General features: G+C 44.8%; 1 non-coding gene across 1 annotated transcript; it reads left to right on the top strand.

The window, feature by feature from the left end:
• The first annotated feature begins 551 nt into the window (after positions 1–551).
• trnae-cuc (transfer RNA glutamic acid (anticodon CUC)) lies at positions 552–623 on the top strand. The gene has a single exon. It is a non-coding gene; the product is annotated as a tRNA-Glu (tRNA).
• The last annotated feature ends 10,381 nt before the right edge of the window (positions 624–11,004 follow it).

Below are 11,004 nucleotides of genomic sequence, written 5' to 3'. Positions count from 1 at the left end.
GGTGAATGGGGGTGGGGATGGAGGTGAAAGGTCAGAGAGGAGGGTGGTGCAGATAGGTGGGAAGGGAGATTGGCAGGTAGGACAGGTCATGAGGATAGCACTGTGCTGGAAGTTTGGAACTGAAGTAAGGTGTGGGGATGGGGAAATGAGGAAACTGGTGAAGTCTACATTAATGTTCTGGGTTTGAATTTATCCGAGGCGGAAGATGGGGCGTTCTTCCTCCAGGCATCGGGTGGGGAGGGAGCGGCGATGGAGGAGGCCCAGGACCTGCATGTCCTCGGCAGAGTGGGAGGGGGCGTTGAAATGTTGGGCCAAAGGGCGATGGGGTTGATTGTTGCGGGTGTCCTGGAGGTATCCCCTCAAGCGCCGTGACTGGACTCTGCGAGGAGTCTCCAGTCTCCCCAATGTAGAGGAGACCGCATCGGGAGCAATGGATACAAGAAATGACATTGGTGAATGCACAGGTGAAAGCTTGCTGACGACCGCGGCCCAGGTTCGATTTCCGGGCAGGAAAGTAATTTTTCGGAGAGCTGACAAGCGGAATCCGCATCTCCTTGGTGGTCTAGTGGTTAGGATTTGCCGCTCTCACCGCTGCGGCCCGGGTTCGATTCCCGGTCAGGGAAACCATCTTCAGGGGTGCAGGCTACTCATCCTTCTTAAATGCGCTGTGTAATTATTTATAGTGGTTCCTGGGTGCTGCAGTGTGTCGTGGCTCGTTGAATTAGTGCACTGATTCAGATTTGTTTGTATGTGGAGGGATGATTGCTTCTGTAGTTAAGTCCTTGGTTCGTGTGCGTTGTTTTCCTGTAGACGCTGTTTTGAATTTACCATTGACTGTTCGCTCTACTGTGACATCTAGAAATGGCACTTTGTTGTTGTTCTCCTCTTTTGTGAATTTTATGTCAGCGAGGATATTGTTGATGGTGTTGTAGGTTTCCTCTAATTTGTTTCATTTTTTGATGACAAAAGTGTCATCACTGTAGTGGACCCAAAGTTTGGGTGGATCGTTGGAAGGGCTGTTTGTTCGAGTCTCTGCATTATTGCTTCTGCGAGGAATCCTGATACTGGTGGTTTCATGGGTATTTCGTTGATTTGTTTGGAGGGCTTGTTACTGAATACGAAGTGGGTGCTAAGACACACTTCTACGAGGTTGACAGTCCTATCTTTGCTGATGAAGTTGGTGCTGTGTTTGTGTCTCTGGTTCTTCGAGTAGTGTCTTCAGTTTTCTTTGGCCAAGTTGATGTTAATGGATGTGAACAGGGCTGTTATGTCAAAGGACAGCATTATTCCATCCTCTTCTATCTTAGTGTCTTTGGTGTTCAGGAATTCTTGGATGGAGTAAATGGAGTGGCGTGAATCTTCGACTTGGTGTTTTCAGTGGAGGCCTTTGACTAGTCTGCATATTGGTGTTCCAAATTGTGAGGCTTTGGGCCTGAGGGGGGCTCCTGGTTTGAAGAGGAGAACAACAACATAGTACCATTCTTAGATGTCACAGTAGAGCGAACAGTCAATGGGGGAACTTCAAACTAGCGTCTACAGAAAAACAACACACACAAACCAAATACTTAACCACAGAAACAATCATCCCAACACCCACAAACGTTGCTGCATCAGGACATTATTTCAACGAGCCACTACACACTGCAGCACAGAGAAACTACGAAGAGCAGAAGAGGAATACGTATATAGTGTATTTAAGGAGAACGGGTACCCAATAAACCCAGTCCGCCGATTTCTCATTGATGCTTCCAAGCTGACTTTCAAAAATTCGTTTGTCCCTCCATTCTTTCCTGTTTGTTTTTTGCGGGTTTTGAAAGCTTTCGCAATCCTCTGACTGATTATTGGAGTTGGGAAGTTATGTTGTGGCCGTACAGGACATTGGTTAGACCAGTTTTGGAATATTGTGTGCAATTCTGGTCTCCTATCAGAAGGATACTGTGAAATTTGAAAGGGTTCTGAAGCACCAGTGGGTCCACAGAGCGGAAGAGGCCCTTCTGCTGCCCTGAGTGTGGGAAGGCCTTCAGTGATTCCTCTGCCCTGCTGCCGCACCAGTTGGTCCACACCGGGGAAGGCTGTTCTCCGGCCCCAAGTGAGAGATGGCCTTCAGCAGTTCTTCCCACCTGCTGAGACACCAATGGGTCCACACTGAGGAGAGGCCGTTCTTCTGTCCCGAGTGCAGGAAGGGCTTTGTTCTTTCCTCCGACCTGCTGGCCCATTGGTGAGTCCACATGGGGGAGTGGTCGTTCAGTTGCCCTAAGTGTAGGAAGTCCTTCAGCAATTCCTCAGCCCTGCTGAGGCACCAGTCCGTCCACACCGGGGAGAAGCCGTTCTCCTGCCCCGAGTGTGGGAAGGGCTTTATCCGCTCCTCCACACTGCGGAAGCACCAGCTGGTCCACACGGGGGCGGGGGGGGGGGGGGGGGGGGGGAGGCCATTCTGCTGACCTGAGTGCGGGAAGGCCTTCAGCAATTCCTCCACCCTGCTGAAACACCTGTGTGTCCTTCAGCAGTGGGAGGCCCTTCAGCTGGCCCGAGTGTGGGAAGAGGTTCATGTTTGCTTGCAACTTGCGGAAGCACCAGCGGGGGCACTGCTGCTCATTGAGCCAGGGACTGCACATTGCCAATGAAATGATCCAAATAAACCTCAGACCACAAGCCCATCGGAGCAGAAGTTAGGCCATTGGGCCCGTCGAGTCTACTCTGCCATTCGTTAGAGACAAAATTAGTGCAGATGAGATTAGCTACAGGAAATAGGCCATTTGTCCCAACAAGTCCACACAAACCCTCCGAAGAGTAACCCATCCACACCCATTTCCCTCTAACTAATGTACCTAACTCTATGGGCAATTAAGCATGGCCAATCAACATGACCTGCACATCTTTGGTTTTTGAAAGAAGACAGGATCGCCCAGAGAAAACCCATGCAGACACTGGGAGATTGTGCAAACTCCTCACAGACAGCTATCCAAGGCTGGAATCAAACCTGGGTCCCGTGCGCTGTGAGGCTGCAGTGGTAACCACTGAGCCACTACATATTGCAACCCGAAGTTGCAAGCAGGAGGTTGGGAGAATACAGCCTCAGAATGTGGAGTAGTCAGCGTTTTGGGTATTAACCCTTCTTCAGGACTGAAACGTTAACTTCTCCATGAGAAACGATTTATGGGAATGATGCTGGGGGTTGTAGGGTTTGAGCTCCAGGGAGAGGCTGAATAGGCTGGAGCTGTTTTACCTGGAGCATCGGTGGCAGAGGAGTGACCTAATAGAGGTTACAAAATCATGAGGGGCATGGACAGGGTAATAGACAAGGTCTTTTCTCAGGGGTGGGGGAGTCCAGAACTAGAGGGCATAGGTTTAGGGTGAGAGGCGAAATATATTTAAGAGACAACGTCTTCATGCAGGGGGTGGTACATATATGAAATGAGCTGCCAGAATATATGGGTCAGGTGCTGTCAAATGGGACTAGATTAATTTAGGATATCAGGTCAGCATGGACAAGTTGGACCGAAGGGTCTGTTTCCATGCTGTACGTGTCTCTGACTACTGGTCCTCATGTAATTTTAAAATAGGGTCCAAGTAACTTTGAATAGTTCAATCTTATTGAGCTCACTTCCTGAAAAGTTTCAAATGAATCATCTGAGAGATACTGTTTCAACATGCTAAGTTGGACAAAGTATCCCATCAAGTTCAACACAAACCCAGAGTTGAAGAAGTCAGAAGTCAGAACACCAAGGGGACCAAACTGATCACAATATTCCAGGTGCAACCTTATCAACGTCCTGTATAACTACAACATAACTTGCCAACATCAATACTCAATTCCCTAATTGATGAAGGCCAGTGTGCTGAAACCTTTCTTCACTGCCTTGTGTACCAATGTAATCAGAGATATAGGACCTACTTTAAACTGATCCACAATCCAGCTGCTGGGAGCCCAGAAGCAGAGTAGTGCTGCGTGAGTGTGCTGGGCACATAACCCAGAGGTCGATGGGTAAAAACCATGTGATGCTATTGCCCAATGTCTCCGTAAGCTGCTTTCATTTACAATGGTGCTCTGTTCTGTATGTTGCCTTTGCATCTGCTTCCCAAAGCTTCTTCAGTGGAGGAGTGGCAGCTGGAGCCCAGGAGTTCAACGACCCGCCGGAGCTTGAGGAAGGTCCAAGCTCCAAGAAGCGGGGGGTAAGGCTGGAGGCTGGAATTGCTCAAGGCTTGTATTTTTAACTCATTTAAATGGTACCTACTGTATGGGTCTATGGTTTACATTAAAACCGGAGGATCATATCAGAGTGTTTATATTTATCAGCGGTAGTTGGTAAAATACACTCCCTGGAGGAGCACCTTCTATGATGCTGCATTTCTTGCTTTATGCCCTTCCCCCATTTCTTATCTCCCAGCTTGGTTTTATGTTTTTTTGGTTAAATTTAATTTCATATTAATCAGACTGGGTATTGACTGTGTGCTATTAATTTGCTTCTTCGAATATTGAAAGTCAAAATTAATGGTGTAATTTCATTTCTGATGTCAGAGTTTGACATTGAATGTGCAGATGTGAATACCAGTAAGTTGTGAAAATACATCAAGAACTTGTGGTTTTTTACAAAAAGAGCAGTTCACTGATATTCATGGCATTGTCTTATTTGGGAGTGATGATTCAAATCTGACCAACAAACCGTTTCATGCAGTCACCCAATTTAGTTAAAATTTTCATTAATTTAATTAAAGAAAAGAACTCTGGCAGGCTAAGATTTATGCAATCTATTTATAAGATTATGTCCATTGCTTGCAATATGGTCTCATCCACATTGGGGAAACTGGACGCCAACTCGCGGAACGTTTCAGGGAACAGCTCTGGGACACTAAAACTAAACGACCGCCGCCCTGTGGCTGAACGCTTTAACTCGCTCTCCCATTCCGCCAAGGACATGCAAGTCCTGGGCTGCCTCCACTGCCAAACTCTTGCTACCCGACGCTTGTAATAAAAACACCTCACCTTCTGACTTGGGACCCTCCAACCACATGGTATCAATGTAGATTTCATCAGTTTCCTCATTTCCTCTCCCCCACCTTGTCCCAGATCCAACCTTCCAATTCGACACCAACCTCTTGACCTGTCATACCTGACCACCTTGCTTCTCACCTATTTGGTCCACCCTCATCTCTGACCTATTACCATCAATCCCTACCTCCATCTACCTTTTGCATTCCCAGCTGCCATTCATCCAGCCCCACTTCCTTCCCATTTACCTCTCAGCCCCCTTGGGCCACCCTTTATTCCTGATGAAGAGCTTATGCTCTAAACCAAGACTGTTATGAAACAACATTCTCAACAAATAGGAAATAGCTCCCAAGTCAGATTTCATTCCCTCTTCTGTTTCCCAGTTCTTTCAGAAATAAGAAATATCTTTTTCTTCCACTAGAAAGTGATCTTCCACTTTGCGCTGTCTGAAGCGCTATGCCACATTATTACTTCAGCCACCTTTTAAGAATCGTTTCAACCTGTTTTTCTAACAATTGTGGAGGTGACCAAAAGCAAACATTTCACTCCTCCTCAATGCCCCATTTCTCCTCCTATGAGCCACTTTGTCATGTTGTCTATGTTACAAGCAGCCGAGTGCACTTGGTTTCTGAATTGAAATTTGGCCATTGAAGTGATCAGAATTAATATATATCGATGGATAGCTGTGTCTGCACTAACTGTAATTATCCACCAATACGATGTCGTTTGTTCCACCAAAACTGGAAACAATGATTTGTGATTATATTGCAGTCGGATGTAAAAAATCATCCCAGCGATCTTCACGTTATTATAGTTTACTGTGGCCATACAGCATTGCGAGGCAGTTTGATGTGACTAAAACTTGGATGGAAAGAATGTAGATTGATGAGAAGGCAAAATGGCAGTGTCTCTGGCCACAATCGATCTGTCTGGCTTGATTATATGAGTGGCGGCTGTTCAAGAGCAACTTCCACTCCATCACTTCAACCAGCAAGAGGAGATAAGTGTGAACACAACATTCCAACTGTGACATATACGCATTGCTTCGATGTTATTGATCAAAATCCTGGAACTCGCTCCTGAACCTCTATTCTGGACCACATCATATTTGTGAAGTAATTTAAGAGGTAGCTCACCACCACTTTTTCAAGAACGGTTTGGGAAGACTTGCTGGCAGAGCCAATGATATGCACATGATATTGGAAACAGTCTAATCGTATGGATAGATGATTGGCTAACCAATGATACAGGAGGGATAAGGGGCATGCTCAGGATCGCAACTTACAACTAGCAACGTTCCACAGGGATCAGTGCTGGGGCACAAAATTATTTACTATATTTATATGAATTACTTGGATAAGTAAAGTGAATGTACTATTGCCAAGACTGCAGTAGATACAGTTGATTAGAATGCAGGTGGTAAGGATGACATGAACTCTTCATCCAAGTTCAGTGAGGAATCGGGAAGGCAAAAGGGAGATTGGCCTTTAATTGGAGTACAAAAGTAGGGAGGTTATAGTGAACCTCCGCCTGGAGGTTTTGATTGAAAGTGCAGTGAAGATTCAACCAGCTGACAGTGGATCTGAATCACATGTAGATCAGACCAGGTTTGGACAGCAGGAAACCAGATAAGTTTTTACAACAAACCACAACGATTTCATCATTAGACTCTTAATTCCAGATTTATATTGAATTCAGATTCCACCATCTGCCGTGGCAGGTTTTGAACCCAAGTCCTGTGAACATTACCTGGGTGAATGGTCTGGTGACAACAAAGTGGCCATCGCCTCCCCTGAACACATTGGCATATTGTGTTCAGAGGTAACAAAGGAGCAGGAGGTTTCAGCAGCTGCTAAGTTGTTGATATTACACAAGGGAACATCAGCACTCTCAGTAATGGCACATACTGAAGCCAGGGCCCTGTATCAGAGGCAAGGGCTCGGGATCCACAAGAAATAGGAACAGCAATACGCCATTCAGCCTCTTGAGCCTGCTCCTCCATTCAGTAGGATCGTGGCTGATCTGGCAATCCCCACATCCACTTTCCTGCCCTTTTCCTGTAACTGTTCATCCCCCGACTGATCACGAATCTATCGATTCTAGTTTTAAATGTGACAAGAAGGATGTCAACAGAGTTACTGGGGTTGGAGGAGGGGCGGGAGGTGCTCAGGTCGAACTTGGGGACTAAAACAATGGCTTCACACTTCACAATATTTAACTAAGGGAATGTTTATGGTTATCCAATGCTGGAAATTGGGCAGGCATTCAGATGAAATTATTGGTAAATTATGAATGACAGAGGAGTCGGGAGAGAAGTGGTGTTCAGGCACAGTTGGATATCACCAGTATAGATGCCAACACCAGCAGCTACGGTTAAATAAATAAGAACGGAAGACACTAAAAGCAGACCCTCCCAGAGGATACAGCGATGTTGGAGAGGGTCAGTACTGTCATTAACTCTGATCAAGGCAGTCTGCAGGTCGACGAGGGAATGTTCATCCCTATCACCGTTAGAAAGGATGTCAAATATGACCTTGATAAGAACTGTTTCAGGGGTAGAAACCAGACTCGAGGGCTTTAAATATAGAATTCTGGAAAAGCTGGGAATGGCTTATTCAACAATGTTACATCCAAACCAACACTTCCATTGGTGCGATAATTATAGAAGTGTTTTGGTTTTTATTTAGATGATTGTCAGCAATATTGAGTAAGAAGCAACAAAATTATCACAAGAAATATTGCAATTGCTACAATATGCCTGCTCCCAATAGGAGACCACCTGGTGTTCACTTAACTGTCTGCAAGGCGCAATATTGGAAAGGAATTATCCAGTTCATAGCTATAAGAGGGGAGACACAGACTGCTTGATACAAAGGGCGGGAGTAGGCCACTCGGCCCTACGAGCCTGCTGCAACATTCAATAAGATCATGGCTGATCTGAATACAACCTCAGCTCCACATTCCTCCACATCCCCGACAATCTGTCACCCACTTGGTTAGCAAGAACCTGTCTACCTCTGCCTTAAAGATTTTGAATTCACTGCCTTTTGAGGAAGACACACAACCATCAGAAAGAAAAAAAATTATCCTCATTTTTGTCTTCTACTTTTAAAATATGACCCTCTATTTTCAGATATTAAGATAGGGATACAAGCTGCATTCAAATAACTTCTGTGGTACAGTTATCTATCTCAAAGTGCTTCACGTGAACATAATGAGAATTCCTTTAAAAATCACAAGAGTGGAGCACAGATTAGGACAGGTGGCCAAAGACTTGGACAAAGGGGCAGGTTTAGGGCAATCTTTTAAACAGGTTCAATTTCCCAAAGCTGAGGATAAAGACATAAAGAGCAAACACAAAATAGCAAAGGATGGGAAACAACAGTGTGGACATAATGTCACAGGATGAGTAATCCAGGGAACATGAGTTCAAATCCCACTACAGCAAGAGGTGAGATGTGAATAATTCAAATCATAAATGGGGAACACAAAATTAGTCTCAGTATGGTATCGATGGCACTGACGTCAATTGTCATAAAAGCCCATGTTCACCAATGTCCTTTCAGGAGGGAAACTGCCATGCTTACCTGGTCTGGCTTACATGTGACTCCAGACACACAGCAATGTGGTTGACTCTTAAATTGCCCTCTGAATTGGCATAAGCAAGACATCTTGCACTTAAGGATGGATAACAAACATCAACCTTGTTAAAGTGTCAGAACAGAAATTGCTGGAGAAACTCAGCCAGTCTGGCAACACCGATGGAGAGAGAGAGAGAAAGAAACAAAGTCAATATCCTGGCCTGCGTCCAGAACTGTTGTGAAGAAGGGTCACAGCACTTGAAATGCTAACTCTGCTTCTCTCTCCACATGTGCTTCCAGTCCTATTGAGTTTCTCCAGCAATTGGTGCATTTTTGTGTTTCAGATCTCCAGCATTGCAGTTCTTTATTACACTGACTTAGGGAAGCTCAAATCCGATAAAAGAATAAAGCAGAAGGGCTGGAATTACTCAGCAAGTCTGGCAGCAGTTATGGAGATAAAAACAGTTAGTTCTTCGGGTTATTGAATGATCTTACATCGGGGACAAACTTTTGGCAAGCTGCAAGAGTAAAAGGCATTGGTGTAACTTCAACATCTGGGAGAACTCTCTCAGCCATGGAGGTCAGACTGACTCAGCATTCTGGTCCTGCTCATTACCTGTTAACTTCTCCATTTGTTGTTCTTGTTATATTTCTACATGGTTGACACATTCCTATGTTTTAAAATGATATTCCAAACTGACAGGAATTTTCCATGTAAGTAATCATACATTAGAGTGTTTGGAACGTGAATGTAACTTTTAAACAAAAATTATTTATTCATGCATGGTGTGTGGGCATCGCTGGCAATGCTTGCATTTATACCATCCTTAACCACCCTGTGGTTGGTTGGAAAAGTGAATGAAGGTGTCTGAGAGTGCCTTGATTAGCACAGCAATCTCAAAGATGGGTGTGCTCAGGTAGAAGTACCCTTCACTCCCACAGCAAGTCTGCATTCACTTCAATTACAGATGCCATCTCACACTCCCAGGAAAAGGACAGCATGGGATTACAATCAGAATAAAGCTTCCTCTACTCTTAAATTGAAAGTGAAGCTACCTCAACACTGTCCCCAACAAACACTGTCAAGACAGAGAGAGCATTGGGTTAGATACAGAGTAAAACTCCCTCTACACTTCCCCATTCATTCAGTCCCTGGACAATGACAGCAAAGGGTTAAATAAACAGTAGAGCTTCTTCCATTATGACTGACACTTAGTACGTTCTACACCAATCCTCAAGGATAATTCAGAACTGAGACTATTATCTGGTACTGAATTCACACATCCTAATGGGAATGACAGCAACAGAAAATCAGGTAAAACACACACAATGTACAACAAAACTAGACCGTTATTGGGATCTAAGATATTTAAATGAGAGGAGATATGATCCCTGCAATGATCTGAATGTGAGCTGAACAACTTTCTCACTTGAACAATATTCTCTGGGAATGCAATGTCCACCTCACTGCTGTCTATTCAATTCCTCTGCTCTCGTTCATGGCTGAGTTGCGGCTGACCACATGGTGGCGTGGGCGTCAAGAGGTTAGACAATTAAGGTCAACTTCGATTGAGGGCATCCTGTGTCATGCCAGTGAGGTCGAGGGTCGCTGATTTACTCAACTTATAATCGGGGACAAGGGGATGTCAGGCTGGGCTTGTATCAATTTGCGTTTAGAAGAAACAGATGATCTGATGAAGCTGTATAACATCTGGAGAGGACTTAATGTAAATGTAATGTCCATTCATTTCTAGCCAGAGACTAGCCTCTCATTTAAGATAGGAGAGTTTTGTTTTTCTCTCAAGAGTTCCCAAGTATTTGAAATTCACTTCTTTAGAGAGCAGCATGTGGTGGTGGCACGGTGGTTAGCACTGAGTTTGAACCCACCCTCGGGCCGACTCTTTGTGAGGAGTTTGCACATTCTCCCCTTGTGTCTGCGTTGATTTCCTCTGGTGCTCTGGCCTCCTACCACAGTCCAAAGGATGTGCAGGTGAGTGTAGATTGACCATGGGAGATGCAGGGTTACAGAGATAGAGCAACGAACTGGTTTTGGGTGGGACGGTCAGTCAATGTTGACTCGATGGGCTGAATGGCCTACTTGCACGCAATTGACCTATATCAATCAACAGTATACTCTTGCTTTATGGTTACCGACATCAAATTACATTCGTGGTTTTGGTTATTTCATCTCTTACGTCATCACATTCAACCAACTGCAGCATCTCGAAACTTGCTTAATTACAATATCCAATATCAGCAGAGTACTTTTTCTTTTTGTCACGACCATTATCTTGAAATCTGACGTGTGACCTCTTCATTGCTGTCAAAGTTCCTTATTTGTCCCTACATTGTCATGGTTTTACTTTGTCGAATAACTTCCTGGCTTTTGCATTTAAGACCCTATATTCTGCCCTCGTCAACACTTTCCCTTCC

This window comes from Chiloscyllium plagiosum, unplaced genomic scaffold (assembly GCF_037043375.1).
Source record: "Chiloscyllium plagiosum isolate Xiang-an unplaced genomic scaffold, Cpla_swu_hap1 HiC_scaffold_27, whole genome shotgun sequence".
NCBI classification, from domain to species: Eukaryota; Metazoa; Chordata; class Chondrichthyes; order Orectolobiformes; family Hemiscylliidae; genus Chiloscyllium; species Chiloscyllium plagiosum.
Note: the sequence above shows the minus strand (reverse complement) of the source record. Positions and strands in the feature narration are given on the sequence as shown.